Source organism: Bubalus kerabau, chromosome 20 (assembly GCF_029407905.1).
Source record: "Bubalus kerabau isolate K-KA32 ecotype Philippines breed swamp buffalo chromosome 20, PCC_UOA_SB_1v2, whole genome shotgun sequence".
Lineage (NCBI taxonomy): Eukaryota > Metazoa > Chordata > Mammalia > Artiodactyla > Bovidae > Bubalus > Bubalus kerabau.
In genome coordinates, this window is record NC_073643.1 from 5,287,920 (window position 1) to 5,305,995 (window position 18,076).

Below are 18,076 nucleotides of genomic sequence, written 5' to 3' on the forward strand. Positions count from 1 at the left end.
ACTTTTATTGAAGTGATCTCTAGTCTTTCCCATTCTATGGTTTTCCTCTATTTCTTTACATGATCATTTAGGAAGGCTTTCTTATCTCTTCTTGCTATTCTTTGAAACTCTGCATTCAGATGGGTGTATCTTTCCTTTTCTCCTTTTCCTTTCACTTCTCTTCTTTTTATAGATATTTGTAAGGCTTCCTCAGACAACCATTTTGCCTTTTTGCATTTCTTTCTCTCATGGATGGTTTTGATTTCCACCTTCTATACAATGATATAAACCTCTGTCCAAAGATCTTCAGGCACCCTATCAGATCTAGTCCCTTAAATCTATTTGTCACTTCCACTGTATGATTTTAAGGGATTTGATTTAGGTCATACCTCAATAGTCTAGTGGTTTTCCCTACTTTCTTCAGTTTGAATCTGAATTTTGCAATAAGGAGTTCATGATCTGAGCCACAGTCAGCTCCTGGTCTTGTTTTTGCTGACTGTATAGAGCTTCTCCATCTTTGGCTGCAAAGAATATAATCAATCTGATTTTGGTATTGACCATCTGGGGATGTCCATGTGTAAAGTCATCTCTTGTGTTGTTGGAAGAGGGTGTTTGCTGTGACCAGTGCATTCTCTTGGCCAAACTCTCTTACCCTTTTCCCTGCTTCATTTTGTACTCCCAGGCCAAACTTGCCTGTTACTCCAGGTATCTCTTGACTTCTTACTTTTGCATTCCAGTCCCCTATGATGAGAAGGACATCTTTTTTGTGTATTATGTCTAGAAGGTCATGTAGATCTTCATAGGCTATTCAACTTGAGCTTCTTCCCATTAGTGATTGGGGTCATAGTCTTGGATTACTGTGATATTGAATGGTTTGCCTTGGAAATGAATAGAGATCATTCTGTCTTTTGAGATTGCACCCGAGTACTACATTTTGGACTCTTTCATTGACTATGAGGGCTACTCTGTTTCTTCTAAGAATTTCTTGCTCACAGTAATACATATAATAGTTATCTGAATTAAATTCACCCATTTTGGTTCATTTTAGTTCACTGATTCCTAAAATGTCAGTGTTCACTGTTTTCATCTCCTGTTTGACCACTTCCAGTTTACCTTGATTCATGGACCTATATTCCAGGTTCCTATGCAATGTTGTTCTTTACAGGCTCAGACTTTACTTTTACCACCAGACACATCCATACCTGGGTATTGTTTCCACTTCGGCTGAGCCTCTTCATTCTTTCTGGAGCTTTTTCTCCGCCCTTCTCCAGTAGCATATTGGGCACCTACTGACCTGGGGAGTTCATCTTTCAGTGTCATATCTTTTTTTCTTTTCATACTTTTCATGGGGTTCTAAAGGCAAGAATGCTAAAGTGCATTGTTGGGTTATAGGGATGCATAGATTCAACTGTAATAATTGTTGCCAAGCACTGTTTACAATTGGTTTTCAGCAACATGAAATATATGAGAGATCCATTTCTTCAAGATCCTTGACAGTACTGGGTTGTCAGTCTTTTTCATTTTAGCAACTTAGTTGGTGCATTTAGATATATTATTATAATTTTGCCTTTTTCCGATGACTCATGTGATTAATCACCTTCTCAAATGTGCATTAAATTGACAGTGATTTCACACCTCTCATCTCCAGGAGCCCTGGACAGTCCTCCAGAATACACACTTTGATGTTAGCCCTGTGACTCAAGGCATCTCAGATATATGACAGAATTGCCCATGTTTGGGGTTTCATCTGTGCTGTTGTACAGCCCCCATTCCAGCTGAGGGAATGTCCTGGGCACTGTAGCAGTTACTTTGTGACCATCTGCCTGTTACCCATTCCCTTAATCCCATAATGTCATTCCTGCTCCTCTGCTTACTGTCTAATTTGTAAATCAACTTGTTGAATGTACAGATTTTTTGAGCTGGAATAAGTCAAGCTTACCCTGCTATGTGATGAGATCTGCCCCCAAGCGAAAGACTCCAGTGCTTTTCTCCTTGTCTTGTACTTGCTTTTATTTCTAGGTCTTGTGAAAACCATTCTCCTGTTTGTCCACATTGGTCTTGCCTTTCAGTCAGTTCAGTTCAGTCGCTCAGTCATGTCCAACTCTTTGCGACCCCATGAATTGCAGCACACCAGGCCTCCCTGTCCATCACAAACTCCCAGAGTTCACTCAGACTCACGTCCATCGAGTCAGTGATGCCATCCAGCCATCTCATCCTCTGTCGTCCCCTTCTCCTCCTGCCCCCAATCCTTCCCAGTATCAGAGTCTTTTCCAATGAGTCAACTCTTCGCATGAGGTGCCCAGAGTACTGGAGTTTCAGCTTTAGCATCATTCCTTCCAAAGAAATCCCAGGGCTGATCCCCTTCAGAATGGACTGGTTGGATCTCCTTGCAGTCCAAGGGACTCTCAAGAGTCTTCTCCAACACCACAGTTCAAAAGCATCAATTCTTCAGCGCTCAGCCTTCTTCACAGTCCAACTCTCACATCCATACATGACCACTGGAAAAACCATAGCCTTGACTAGATGAACCTTTGTTGGCAAAGTAATGTCTCTGCTTTTCAATATGCTATGTAGGTTGGTCATAACTTTTCTTCCAAGGAGTAAGCGTATTTTAATTTCATGGCTGCAGAATTCACAGTTCATTCCAGACCTGTCCATGTGGAAGTGAGGCAAATTTGGCATCAGGGTCAGCTTCCAGAATCAATGTGTTGAGAGGGGTCTATAGTAGTTTTTTAAATGACCCTATTCAGTAGGAACTTCAATATAAATCTCTACTTCTTTGCAGCTATGAACTTTTAACCCCTCCCATCTTGACCAAAGGAAAAAGCAAAGGGGCAGTTTTCTTGCCCAAGTATATTAATTCAGGGGAAATGTCTTGGTTTATGCTCAGTAATTTAACGTCAAACAAAATCATTACTTTCCTAATCTAAATTATAGTCTTGCTATCTTGGAAAACTGACTCAAAAAATTCCACCCTTCGGCATAAAAGTACTTCTATAGCATGATAACAGATCTGATGTGGAGGCCTTTGTGTTTCATTCTGATGAATAAAAAAGTATACTTACACTATGGTATTAAGGATATCAAACAAAATCAGGGCTTTCCTTCAGCATTTTCTTGAGTGGTCTTTAATCCATCTAATTCTTTAAGTTTCTGCTATTAAGCATGGAGAAACACTTTTTCACCACACTGCTCACTGGGCTGCCTTGCCTCACAAGCTAAATCAGTCAAATATCTAAGTGAGAATACATAGAAGACCCGCAGAAGTGCACACACAGAAACAAGGACCCTGCAGCTTGGGCCTGTCTGGCATAGCACACGGAGGTTCTTGTCACACTCAGTGTGTGATGCAATGCAATTCTGCCAATGTTTGCATGCTGACAGACAAGACACTTACACTAGGTTATCTTAACAGGATTTATTTTTAAAATGATTGGTTGCTTACCTTTCAAAGTAAACACAACTTCAAAAATTTCTTTAAATTGAAACATTCATTTAGATACTCTTCCCCTTTTGTTTATCTATTTTTGGCATGCATGTGGGCTTTCTCTAGTCGTGGAGAGCAGGAGCTACTCTCTAGCCATGGTGCACAGGCGTCTATTGCAGCGGCTTCTCTTGTTGCAGAGCACAGGTTCTAGTCGCAAGGGCTTCAGCAGTTACAGCACAGGGACTCGTGGACCTCAGAGCATGCGGGCTCAGTAGCTGCAGCTTGCGGGCTCTGGAGCACAGCCTCAGTAGTTGCAGCACACAGGCTTAGCTGCTCTGCGGCTTGTGTAGTCTTCTTGGACCAAAGATTGAACCTGTGTCCCCTGAATTGGCAGGCAGATTCTTATCCACGTGCCACCAGGAAAGTCCTTTGTTGATGTATCTTTATTGTTACAAAAAAAAAAAAAAAAAAAAACAAGAAAAATTGAATTAATAGTAAATGCTATTTTAGTCCCAAATAATAATATTTGATTAATCAATTCATTACTAAAAACTCTGTGTTAACAAAATACAGACCTAGATCCAAAAGCTCAGTGAAGGGCCAATTCTAGAAAACATGTACACCAAAGTAATGACTTTGGGGATGTAACACGCTTAACACACTTGATGCATATGTGCTCAGTCACTAAGTCACGTCTGACTCTTTGCAACCATATGGACTGTAGCCCACCATGCTCCTCTGTTCGTGGAATTTCCCAGGCAGGTCTACTGGAGCAGGTTGCCATTTCCTTCTCAACTGTTGAGGATCTTCCCAACCCAGGGATCAAACCCGTGTTTCCTGTGGCTCCTGCATTGGCAGGGAGGTTCTTTACCACTGAGCCACCTGGGAAGCCCAACCTTTTGATATTTGTACTTTTAACTTCATATTCATGTAAACGTAGATTTCCCAATAACTTTCTTATCTGAGGTCTCATTCTCTGATGATAAATCCATCACTGGTGGTTAACCCAGAGTGCTGACCACATGGTCATAGCTCCAAAAAGCCACATTGCAAAGGGGGGACATATGCCTTTCAGACTCATGACATCTTATACTCTGTTGACTGTTTTCAGTTACGTATTTCAGTTTGAAACCAGAAAATCAGTGGGATGTGTATTTTATGAAATGCCCAGTTTTTTATGTGATTCCCTGTTTTCAGTCACAATTTCCACTGAAATAAATCTTGTGTGTAGAAGAGTGATTAAAAGAACTCTAAAATCCCAGGTCCACCATTTACTTTCTTTGTAAATTTGAGCCTCTTTTACACATAGAGAAGCAGAGAAAATAAGCAAATCATAAACCCTGGAGGCATTCGAGTCCTTGGCTTCACTGGTTCTCACAGTCATTTTTATCTGTTCCCTCCTGGGCTTTGATTATTGTGCCCTCAACCCCGAGTCTGTGAGCCCATAATTCTCCTGTCCTTTCTATAGTGTAGGGTGGATTTCTGCTGCTTATGATGACTCACATGAGCTATATTTAGTGATAAAGGTATATATTCATATTTACCCATGTCCTCTGATTTCCTTTTTGCTTTATTATTATTGAATTCCTTTGTATTTCAGAGCTGTGTGTCATTTGTCACATAAGAGGACGCATTGACAAGTTGAATTTCCAGGTTTCTTCAGTGTTCTTATGTAACATGGTTTACAAAAATCTTTAAACATGAGATCATTCTCACGCAGTCTCATTGCTCTGAATCCTAAAATAGCGCTAAAATATTATAGTAATCTTAGACATTAGGAGGGTAAGTACAGGAAATTGGTCCTAAAGGGTGCAAGAGCTACACCACTCACTATCATGGGAGATATTTTTAAAAAGACATATCGTCTCATTATACATGAAATAAAGCTTATGAAAAAACTTCATGTTGCAAATGTGACTCATCATATCATCTTCTTCATCATGAACCAGGGTCCTATCTTAGACCTATAACCCTCCATCCATTTCTGTGAAGGTTAGATTTTTAGTTTGATTATTCTCAGGTTGTTATTAGACAGTAGCTCATCTGATCCTTGCTTCATGATTTTTTTTTTCTTTTTGAGGAAAGTTCACATCACATAAATATTTTCTCAAAAGAATTAGGAATGGGTAGCAGAAAATAAAGTAATACATGGGAAATGCTATCCAGAGGATAAGTCACTGGGCAGTAGCATTTCCATGTTGGGACTTCATGGCCCCTTTCTCTATAAAAACATTTTAAATTGTATTTTAGGACTTTGTTGGTGAAAAGACAAATATACCACTATATGACAAACACTTTTGTGACCCAAAAGTTCATATTTTTTCTTCTAATTAGCATTATCACAGACCTCTAAAAGTACAGTGAGCCCTGGGCACTGTGTCTGCTGTGGTTGATCCCCAAACAGCAGATCACCTCTTGCTAAATGCACTCACCCACTCCAGTATCCTTGTCCAGAGAATCCCAAGGACAGAGGAGCCCCGAGGGTTCCAGCTCATAGGGTTGCAAAGAGTCAGACACGACTGAAGTGACCTGGCATGCACAGGATTCATTTAGATCGGGTTTTCACACAAGGAGACACCGTCTGAGGTAATGGAGGAGTGGAACGCAGACAGGTCAGTTTTCATAGAGAAAGATGGTCGGACGCTGCCTTGTGAGTGAAGACTTTGGTCTGGTTTCAAGAGATGGGATGGAAGTGGCAGGAGGAGGGAAGTCCCAAGAATATAGAGAAATGCTTAAAAATGGAGCAGATAGGAGGGTGAGTAGAATGACTACACACAAAACCAGAGTCTGACCTCAATGCCCTCCAAGGTTAACGGCAGAGTCATGCATATTGGAAATGACTCTAGGCTTAATAGTGCTTAGAGAAGAAATTTATTTATATAAACAAAATAATTTGTGGTAAAGTGTCCATCTGTCTACTTTTTGCCTTCTCTCAATGAAGGAAAGTTACCCTCTGTACAATTCTTTAAGAAAATCACTATTTAATAAAAAATACTGTGTTTTCCCTAGCATACCTTTAAACTAACTTCATAAGATTTTTACTTGCAAATCTTTTAATCAAAGGAATGCGAAAGAGTGATGTGTTAGTGGAGATTGAAAAGCACATTGCTCCTTTCATTTGTGAGAAATTATAAGTCATAGCTCTTGTTGAACATTCTTGCCTTCATTCCTGCTGAAAATAATGCCAGAACATTGCAGGAGTATGTGTAGAGGGTGGGGGAAGTTTTAGTTCAACTTTTAGGCAGGTTTATCAAGATGTCTTTGTGAGAATTCTGAAAGATTGATGTACCATAAATGTATTGTAGTTCAATACAATCAGAGTTGTGTCACAGCATGAGGACTCACTTTCTTATTCGCTAATAAAAACCCAGCTCTCCTATATTTCAGAGCATGCCCTTTGCCTTAAAATAAAAATTGATTTTAGTTGGTTTCCTTTCAATCAAAATCAATGAACTGATTTTCATTCAGGCATCACATTGCCATTAATGACATGGTGAAATGTCACCTTAATTACTGTCAGTTTCCACGGTCACATGTGTGTGACCATGGAAATAGTGGTATCTCTTTCTGTGGGTTACAGAGGAGATGCTTTGGGTAAATTACTTTTGTCTAGACAGACTTTTGCCTTTTGCTCTGTTCCTCATCAAGCAAGGGGATCAGGAAATCAAGTTGCTGACATGTGGGCCACAAGCTGATGTGAATGGTATCAGCATGATGCTCGTCAACTTGAATGACTGTATAGTTTCTTGGCAATTTCACCAGGTCTTGTTTCTCAAGTGACAAAAGTACCATGTAAAATCCAGGCATGTTTGGTCATCGACACTAAATTTTGATACATATGCAATTATTCTGGAGTAAGATGTTTCAGTGTTCACCAAACTTGGAAAACAAAGCCTCAGCTTAAACCTTAAGTGAACTGCTTTAGGTTAGCTTGTTGGGGTAACACAGAAACCCATGTGGCAATATGTCTAAGAGAATGTGTTTTTCAGGAAGAGAGGAAAAGAGATCATAATTGTCAAGTTATCTCTCTGAGTTAGTTGGTCATGCATAGATGCCACCAGCCTTTGAAAAGTCTACACCACTTTCATAAGAAACAGAAAGGAAATTTTAATCTTAGGGAATTTTTTCTTTCATGTTTTTTCTTTCTCTTTGATGGCTTGTTTGCACCATCATAATTCCAATAGTCTGAATTAGAGAGATGTTTTCCTACATATTGTTTATATGCATATCTTTATGCTGGGAATAAAAGCATATATTGATAGAAACTCTGATTTTATTATGAGCATTTGGCTTACAGAAGTTCCCTTTCCAAATAAATGTTAATTGATTTATGTGTACATAGCATGTAAGTTTCTGATGTTCTTTTAGGGTATTCTGAAGGACTTATGACTTTCCTGCATGTATCAGTTCAGTATCAGTCCAGTTGCTCAGTTGTGTCCGACTTTTTGTGACCCCATGAACTGCAGCACACCAGGCCTCCCTGTCCATCACCAACTCCTGGAGTTCACCCAAACTCATGTCCATTGAGTCCGTGATGTCATCTAACCATCTCATCCTCTGTCATTCCCTTCTCCTCCTGCCTTCAATCTTTCCCAACATCAGGGTCTTTTCAAATGAGTCAGCTCCTTGCATCAGGTGGTCAAAATATTGAAGTTTCAGCTTCAACATCAGTCCTTCCGATGAGTACCCAGGAGTGATTTCCTTTAGGATGGATTGGTTGGATTGCCTTGCAGTCCAAGGGACTCTCAAGAGTCTTCTCCAACACCACAGTTCAAAAGTATCAACCCTTCTGCGCTCAGCTTTCTTTATAGTCCAATTCTCACATCCATACATGACTACTGGAAAATCCATAGCTTTGACTAGATGGACCTTTGTTGACAAAGTAATCTCTGCTTTTGAATATGCTGTCTAGTTTGGTCATAACTTTCCTTCCAAGGAGTAAGCGTCTTTTAATTTCATGGCTGCAATCACCACCTGCAGTGATTTTGGAGCCCCCCAAAATAAAGTCGGCCACTGTTTCCCCATCTATTTGCCATGAAGTGATGGCAATTCAGACATCCTTCAGGAATTTCTCATCACTTTGGACAAAATACCTTGAGTCAAAGGTTGTAGTGCAAAGTGCTCCAAACACCATATATTGGATAAAATCTGAGGCTGTGAGGAATGCTAATGATAATCTTCATTCAGCTATTCTTCCAAAATTAAAACCAAACCTGCAAAGTCTTATGTACCTTTTATAGCTTTTATGTGCAGGTAAAAAATGTTGGATTGTTTTTCATAATATTTAATTTGACAAAGTCACATTTGTTTTCACCAAAAGAAAAATGCATTTTCATTTACTGTATCATTTCACTTTTCTTTCTTATGATTCTTTTTTCCCAAGAAAACAGATTTTGCCATCAGATGCCCACTAGCTGGCTGCTCTTGAGCTGTGATGGATTACTTTTAATAGGTACTATTTCTTACTTAATTAACTGGTCTTAGCTGGTGTTTTTTAGGGCAAGTTAGAAAAGAAACAATGGTTAAACCATTTACCCAAACAGGTGATGACACCACATGTTCTTTTTTAAAGTTCATTATGTACACACAAGGTTATATTTTGGGAGCATGAATGTGTGTGAGCTTGTTTGTTTCTTTCTACTTGAAACTCTCCCTCTCTCTGCCTGGCTGACTGCCATCTTCATGCCAGTCTCCATGGCAACTTTCTCAAGGATAAAATAACAGAAATGTGAGGAGGCTGCCTATCCACAGACGAGGCTGCCAGGACTCTGCCAAAACCCTGACTAGACAGAACCCTCCCTGTTCCACGAGGGCGAGGCAGGTTACTCCAGCTGGATCCTCCAGTCCTGGGAGGAAAGTGAAAGAATGTCTTCTGACCGGTCCTCCCACAGACTGGAATGTACATGCAGAACCCACATGTCTCCACATTATTTTGTCCTTCCTAACCGCTTCAAATAATGGGAATATTTTATATCTAACATTTACTTTTGGTTGATACTTGAAACTTTGCCCTCACAGAGACAAGTATCTGATACAGTATGTTTAAAATCCAATCAGGACATGATTTACGTATCTTTAAATCACTTTCATAAAAAGTTGACTAAGTAATGCATTTCTTAACACTTTGTCCCATCCTGCTTTCATGAAAAGAATGCATCAGTGTGCTTTTTTATTGAATTATGATGGATTCATGCATGTTTCCCCAAGAAATTAAGATTATTTGTTGAAAGATATTGCTGTGGACTGAATATTTGTGGCATCCTTCCCTTCCCCAATTCATGTATTGAAATCCTAACCCCCAGAATAATGTTGTCAGGAGGTGGGCATTTGGGAGGTACTTGGGTCACCAGGGTGAAGTACTGATTGGGATTAATACCCTTGTAAAAGATGCTCTAGACAGATTCCTTCAGCACCTCCCCAACAAGAGGGGCACAGCGAGAAGACTGTGAGCCAGGGCCCTCATGTAAAACGTGACTATGTTGGCACCTTGAGCTTGGACTCTGGCCTTGAGAACTGTAGGAAATAAATTTCTATTATTTATAAGATATTCCATCATGATATTTTGCTGTAACAGTCTGAATAGCTTAAAACAGATATGTACATAGTATATATCACTGATTCTCATTCAGGGACAACTTTTCCCCCATGATGCACTTGGCAGTATCCAAAGATGTTTTTTATTGTCAGCACTGGGGCCATGTTACTAGTATCTAGTGGTTAGAGTCCATGGATGCTTCTAAACATCTTATAAGGGGGACTTATCTGTGGTCCAGTGGTTAAAACTCTGCGTTTCCAATGCAGGGAGTGCAGGTTCAATCCCTGGTTGGGGAACTAAATCCTGCATGCTTCACATCACAGCCCAAATAATAATCTTCTTCTTCCCTTCGTTCAGTCATGTCCGACTGTTTGCGACCCCATGGGCAGTAGCCTACCAGGCTCCACCGTCCATGGGATTTTCCAGGCAAGAATACTGGAGTGAGCTGCCATTTCCTTCTCCAGGGGATCTTCCCAACCCAGGGATCGAACCCGGGTCTCCTGCATTGCAGACAGACACTTTACCATCTGAGCCACCAGGGAAGCTCGAATAATAATAATAATCGATAAACATTCTGTCATGCACAGAACAGTTCCCACAACATGGTTTACAGGCCTACACTGTTATGTAATTAAGTGCCATGGTTGAGAAACAATGTACACAGACATAATATTTGTATGTTGTGTATGTATATACATACACACGGGTTTTAAATAAAAATTCTAATGTGTAGCATGCTCATATAGGAGTAAACCATGTGAAGGCACCTTTTTAATCTAATTTGTTTTTGCTCCATCTGCTCTGACTGGTAACTAGAATTCTCATAAGAGTTATCAATCTTGGATCCAGATTTATCTATTCAAGTTTTTTAAGCTATCCAATACTGCAATTGTTTTTTTTTTTTGTTTGTTTTTCCCAACTACAAAAAGATTACCTGAGAACACCAGACCTTCTCTAGGGAGTGGAAACTATATATAGTTTACTCTGTCTCTAGGAATGATTTCTATGCAATGAACTATAATATACAAAATGTCTTGGTATTAATGATCAACTCTTTTCCATTAGGAACTTGTAGAACACTTAGTAAGTTTTGCTGAGGAAATGTTTCTGATCCACAGAACCCAGATTGCTCATATCTTCATCAAAGACCTGCTAATGCTCTTCACACTGTGCATCTTATTTCTACCCAGTATTATCCAGCATAATTTCCTTGGTCAAGTTTTTTTTTTTTTTTAAACAATTATGGAAAATTCTGAATTTCTGGTTGTACAAATGTAAACCTCACTTTATTTATTTATTTTTTTGAACAAGTGTTTTATTTTATTTTATTTTTACTTTACAATATTGTATTGGTTCTGCCATACATCAACATGAATCTGCCACAGGTGTACACATGTTCCCAATCCTGAACCCCTCTCCCACCTCCCTCCCCATACCATCCTTCTGGGTCATCCCAGTGCACCAGCCCCAAACTTCCCGTATCCCGCAACGAACCTGGACTGGCGATTCGTTTCCCATATGATACTATACATGTTTCAGTGCCATTCTCCCAAATCATCTCTCCCCTCCCTCTCCCACAGAGTCCAAAAGACTGTTCTATAATCTGTGTCTCCCCTGCTGTCTCGCATACAGGGTTATCGTTATCATCTTTCTAAATTCCATATATATGCGTTAGTATACTGTATTGGTGTTTTTCTTTCTGGCTTACTTCACTTTGTATAATCGGCTCCAGTTTCATCCACCTCGTTAGAACTGATTCAAATGAATTCTTTCTAATGGCTGAGTAATACTCCATTCAGAGAAGGCAATAGCACCCCACTCCAGTACTCTTGCCTGGAAACTCCCATGGGTGGAGGAGCCTGGTAGGCTGCAGTCCATGGGGTTGCTGAGGGTCGGACACAACTGAGTGACTTCACTTTCACTTTTCACTTACATACATTGGAGAAGGAAATGGCAACCCACTCCAGTACTCTTGCCTGGAGAATCCCAGGGATGGGGGAGCCTGGTGGGCTGCCATCTATGGGGTTGCACAGAGTCAGACTATGTACCACAGCTTTCTTACCCATTCATCTGCTGATGGACATCTAGGTTGCTTCCATGTCTTGGCTATTATAAACAGTGCTGCGATGAACATTGGGGTACACGTGTCTCTTTCAATTCTGATTTCCTTCTGTGTGTATGCCCAGCAGTGGGATTGCTGGGTCATATGGCAGTTCTATTTCCAGTTTTTAAAGGAATCTCCACACTGTTCTTCATAGTGGCTGTACTAGTTTGCATTCCCACCAACAGTGTAAGAGGGTTCCCTTTTCTCCACATCTTCTCCAGCATTTATTGCTTGTAGACTTTTGGATTGCAGCCATTCTGACTGGCATGAAGTGGTACCTCATTATGGTTTTGATTTGCATTTCTCTGATAATGAGTGATGTTGAGCATCTTGTCATGTGTTTGTTAGCCATCTGTATGTCTTCTTTGGAGAAATGTCTATTTAGTTCTTTGGCCCATTTTTTGATTGGGTCATTTATTTTTCTGGAATTGAGCTGCAAGAGTTGTGTATATATATTTTTTTTTCAGAAGGGAAGAAGGAAGCATTGTTATTGGCTTTGTTGATATAATTGGGGACCTCAAGTGCTCCTGAAAGGTGAAGAACTGTTTCCTAACCAATCAAGGTTGCCACCAACAGCTTGATGCTAACGAGCCTACTCAGTAGCCACATTTTCTTCCCCAATGTCCAGCATCAATACACAAGACAAACGTTTTAGGTGCAGAGCCCTGACCAAAGGTCAGACATTACATCTCTGGGTCTATTCTTATCATGCATAACACTATGACATTTTATAATTTCAAAAGGAATGCAGAATTTCACCAAAAGTATAGGGTATTGGAAAGTGTCTTAATGACTTTGTAAAATAATTTTCATAGGAAAAATAAAAGAAGGGGAGAAGAATGTAGGCCAAACTGAGAAGCAGGGGTGGGAGAGGGATTGGGGGAGGATTGAAATTTTCTCAAATCCTTTTACTTTCCAAAATTGAATGCCCTCATTCCTTTCTTTACAGACCTCTCCAATCCAAAGTATAGTATAATTAACATGGCCTTGGGTAGAATGGACTATGTGTACTATGAGTGTTTACAGAGAGGAGACCTTCGGTGGGTTAGTGAACTGGGGAAAGTTTCATGGAAGAGGTAGAATTTAAGGCAACAAAAGAGAGTAAAAGATTAGAAAAGGCACAAGGAAGTGAACAAGACCTTTAGCATGGAGAACATCAAGTTGATTAACATGAAAGTGACTTAATGTTCATAAGTTCTCTCCCATTTTTATCTTTGCGTGCCATTTGTTTCCCTTCATTCTCCAATCTGAAAGAACACAGAGATGATGAACTCGTTAAATTGAGTTAATTCCTAATTTCAACCTCTTTATTTAGTTGAGAAAATAATCTTAAATTTACCTTAAGTGGCTAATTTACATGTTTCTTCCCTAAACCACACAGATTGTGAAGTCCCTACTTTGTGTAAAAAAAAAAAAAAAAAAATGCTTAAAATAGATAGTCTACATGGTTACTTTTTAAATTAATCACTATATTCAAAGAATTGACACCAGAATCTCATGCTAACAGCATAATTTAGAATAATGTTGTTTTTTTTTTTTTCTATAATTTATTTTTCTGGAATTGAGCTGCAGGAGTTGCTTGTATATTTTTGAGATTAGTTGTTTGTCAGTTGCTTCATTTGCTATTATTTTCTCCCATTCTGAAGGCTGTCTTTTCACCTTGCTTATAATTTCTTTTGTTGTGCAGAAGCTTTTAATTTTAATTAGGTCCCATTTGTTTATTTTTGCTTTTATTTCCAATATTCTGGGAGGTGGGTCATAGAGGATCCTGCTGTGATTTATGTCAGAGAATGCTTTACCTATGCTCTCCTCTAAGAGTTTTATAGTTTCTGGTCTTATATTTAGATCTTTAATCCATTTCGAGTTTATTTTTGTGTATGGTGTTAGAAAGTGTTCTAGTTTCATTCTTTTAAAAGTGGTTGACCAGTTTTCCCAGCACCACTTGTTAAAGAGATTGTCTTTTCTCCATTGTATATTCTTGTCCATAGGTGCGTGGATTTATCTCTGGGCTTTCTATTTTGTTTTATTGATCTATATTTCTGTCTTTATGCCAGTACCATATAGTCTTGATGACTGTGGCTTTGTAGTAGAGCCTGAAGTCAGGCAGGTTGATTCCTCCAGTTCCATTCTTCTTTCTCAAGATTGCTTTGGCTATTCAAGGTTTTTTGTATTTCCATACAAATTGTGAAATTATTTGTTCTAGTTCTGTGAAAAATACCACTGGTAGCTTGATAGGGATTACATTGAATGTAAAGCTCACTTTAAACACAAATCAAAGAAATTTTGTTATGTTAAGCAGTGCTTTGGAGAAGGAAATGGCAGCCCACTCCAGTGTTCTTGCCTGGAGAATCCCAGGGACGGGGGAGCCTGGTGTGCTGCCTTCTGTGGGATCGCACAGAGTCGGACACGACTGAAGCAACTTAGCAGCAGCAGCAGCAGCAGCAAGCAGTGCTACTAAAAGCATGATTACCTGAACTGCCAAAATACCACTGGTCTGAGATGACTTCAGTATAGAAATTAAAAGTGAGCTATTAGAAACTTCTACAGAAGTTTAACCATGTACATGTCTCCAAATAATTTGCAAATTCACAAAGAGGATCACAGGAGGTCAGTAGCTAAAAAATAGTGGAATCACATAAACTTACATGGTGAAATCACATATTGGTCTATGACAAATTAGAGATTTTTTAAAAATACCCACAACTTCACTATTAATATTTTAAAAGGTAATATAAAATATCTTATAGTGGAGGCTTCCCTGCAATTCAGTGGTTAAGACTGTGCATTTTAAAAAAAATTATATTTCTTTTATTACCTGGAAATGACTTCTTATTTCATTCATGCATAGGTCAGTTCTATTCATATCTGGTTAAGTTAGCGCTGTGTTTTGTTTTGCTTTTTTAATTTATTTATTTTATTGGAGGCTAATTACTTTACAATATTGTAGTGGTTTTTGCCATACATTTACATGAATCAGCCATGGGTGTAACATGTGTTCCCCATCCTGAACCCCCCTCCCACCTCCCTCCCCATCCCATCCCTCAGGGTTATCCCAGTGCACCAGCCCTGAGCACCCTGTCTCATGCATCGAACCTGGACTGGTGATCTGTTTCACATATGATAATATACATGTTTCAATGCTATTCTCTCAAATCATCCCACCCTCGCCTTCTCCCACAGAGTCCAAAAGACTGTTCTTTACATCTGTGTCTCTTTTGCTGTCTCACATTAGGGTCATCATTACTATCTTTCTAAATTCCATATATATGTGTTAATACACTGAATTGGTGTTTTTCTTTCTGACTTACTTAACTCTGTATAATAGGCTTCAGTTTCATCCACACCATTAGAACTGATTCAAATATATTCTTTTTAATAGCTGAGTAATATTCCATTGCGTTTATGTACCACAGCTTTCTTATCCATTCTTCTGCTGATGGATACCTAGGTTGTTTCCATGTCCTGGCTATTATAAACAGTGTTGTGATGAACAGTGGAGTACATGTGTCTCTTTCAATTCTGGTTTCTTTGGTGTGTAGGCCCAGAAGAGGGATTGGTGGGTCATATGGCAGTTCTATTTCCAGTTTTTTAAGGAATCTCCACACTGTTCTCCATAGTGGCTGTACTAGCTTGCATTCCCACCAACAGTGTAAGAGGGTTCCCTTTTCTCCACATCCTCTCCAGCATTTATTGCTTGTAGACTTTTGGATCGCAGCCATTCTGACTGGCGTGAAATGGTACCTCATTGTGGTTTTGATTTGCATTTCTCTGATAATGAGTGATGTTGAGCATCTTGTCATGTGTTTGTTAGCCATCTGTATGTCTTCTTTGGAGAGATGTCTATTTAGTTCTTTGGCCCATTTTTTGATTGGGTCATTTATTTTTCTGGAATTGACCTGCAGGAGCTGCTTGTACATTTTTGAGATTAATTCTTTGTTACTTGCTTCATTTGCTGTTATTTTCTCCCATTCTGAAGGCTGTCTTTTCACCTTGCTTATAGTTTCCTTCATTGTGCAAAAGCTTTTAAGTTTAATTAGGTCCCTTTTGTTTATTTTTGCTTTTATTTCCATTACTTTGGGAGGTGGGTCGTAGAGGATCTTACTGTGATTTATGTCAGAGAGTGTTTTGTCTATGTTTTCCTCTAGGAGTTTTATAGTTTCTAGTGTTACATTTAGATCTTTTTTTTTTTTTTAACTTTACATAATTGTATTAGTTTTGCCAAATACCAAAATTAATCCGCCACAGGTATACATGTGTTCCCCATCCTGAACCCTCCTCCCTCCTCCCTCCCCATTCCATCCCTCTGGGTCGTCCCAGTGCACCAGCCCCAATCTTTACTCCATTTTGAGTTTATTTTTGTGTATGGTTTTTAGAAAGTGTTCTAGTTTCATTCTTTTAAAAGTGGTTGACCAGTTTTCCCAGCACCACTTGTTAAAGAGATTGTCTTTTCTCCATTGTATATTCTTGCCTCCTTTGTCAAAGATAAGGTGTCCATAGGTGCGTGGATTTATCTCTGGGCTTTCTATTTTGTTTTATTGATCTATATTTCTGTCTTTGTGCCAGTACCATACAGTCTTGATGACTGTAGCTTTGTAGTATAGTCTGCAGGCAGGGAGGTTGATTCCTCCAGTTCCATTCTTCTTTCTCAAGATTGCTTTGGCTATTCAAGGTTTTTTGAATTTCCATACAAATTGTGAAATTATTTGTTCTAGTTCTCTGAAAAATACCATTGGTAGCTTGATAGGGATTACCTTGAAGCTATAGATTGCTTTGGGTAGTATACTCATTTTCACTGTATTCATTCTTCCTATCCATGAACATGGTATATTTATCCATCTATTTGTGTCATCTTTGATTTCTTTCATCAGTGTTTTATAGTTTTCTATCTATAGATCTTTTGTTTCTTTAGGTAGATTTATTATAAGTATTTTATTCTTTTTGTTGCAATGGTGAATGGAATTGTTTCCTTAATTTCTCTTTCTGTTCTCTCATTGTTAGTGTATAGGAATGCAAGGGATTTCTGTGTGTTGATTTTATATCCTGCAAGTTTACTATATTCATTGATTAGCTCTAGCAATTTTCTGGTGGAGTCTTGAGGGTTTTCTATGTAGAGGATCATGTCATCTGCAAGCAGTGAGAGTTTTGCTTCTTCTTTTCCAATCTGGATTCCTTTTATTTCTTTTTCTTCTCTGATTGCTGTGGCTAAAATTTCCAAAACTATGTTGAATGGTAGGGGTGAGAGTGGGCACCCTTGTCTTGTTCCTGCTGCTGCTGCTGCTGCTAAGTCGCTTCAGTCATGTCCAACTCTGTGCGACTGCATAGACGGCAGCCCACCAGGCTCCGCTGTCCCTGGGATTCTCCAGGCAAGAACACTGGAGTGGGTTGCCATTTCCTTCTTCAATGCATGAAAGTGAAAAGTGAAAGTGAAGTCGTTCAGTCGTGTCCGACTCTTCGCAACCGCATGGACTGCAACCCACCAGGCTCCTCCGTCCATGGGATTTTTCCAGGCAAGAGTACTGGAGTGGGTGCCATTGCCTTCTCCGGTCTTGTTCCTGACTTGAGGGTAAATGCTTTTAATTTTTCACTATTGAGGATAATGTTTGCTGTGGGTTTATCATATATGGCTTTTATTATGTTGTGGTATGTTCCTTATATTACTGCTTTCTGGAGGGTTTTTATCATAAATTGATGTTGAATTTTGTCAAAGGCTTTCTCTGCATCTATTGATATAATCATATGGTTTTTATCTTTCAATTTGTTAGTGTGGTGCATCATATTGATTGGTTTGCAAATGTTGAAGAATCCTTGCATCCCTGGGATGAAGCCCACTTGGTCATGATGTATGATCTTTTTAATATGTTGTTGGATTCTGTTTGCTGGAATTTTGTTAAGGATTTTTTCATCTATGTTCATCAGTGAATTTGGCCTGTAGTTTTCTTTTTTTGTGGCATCTTTGTCTGGTTTTGGTGTTAGGGTGATGGTGGCCTCATAGAATGAGTTTGGAAACTTACCTTCCTCTGCAATTTTCTGG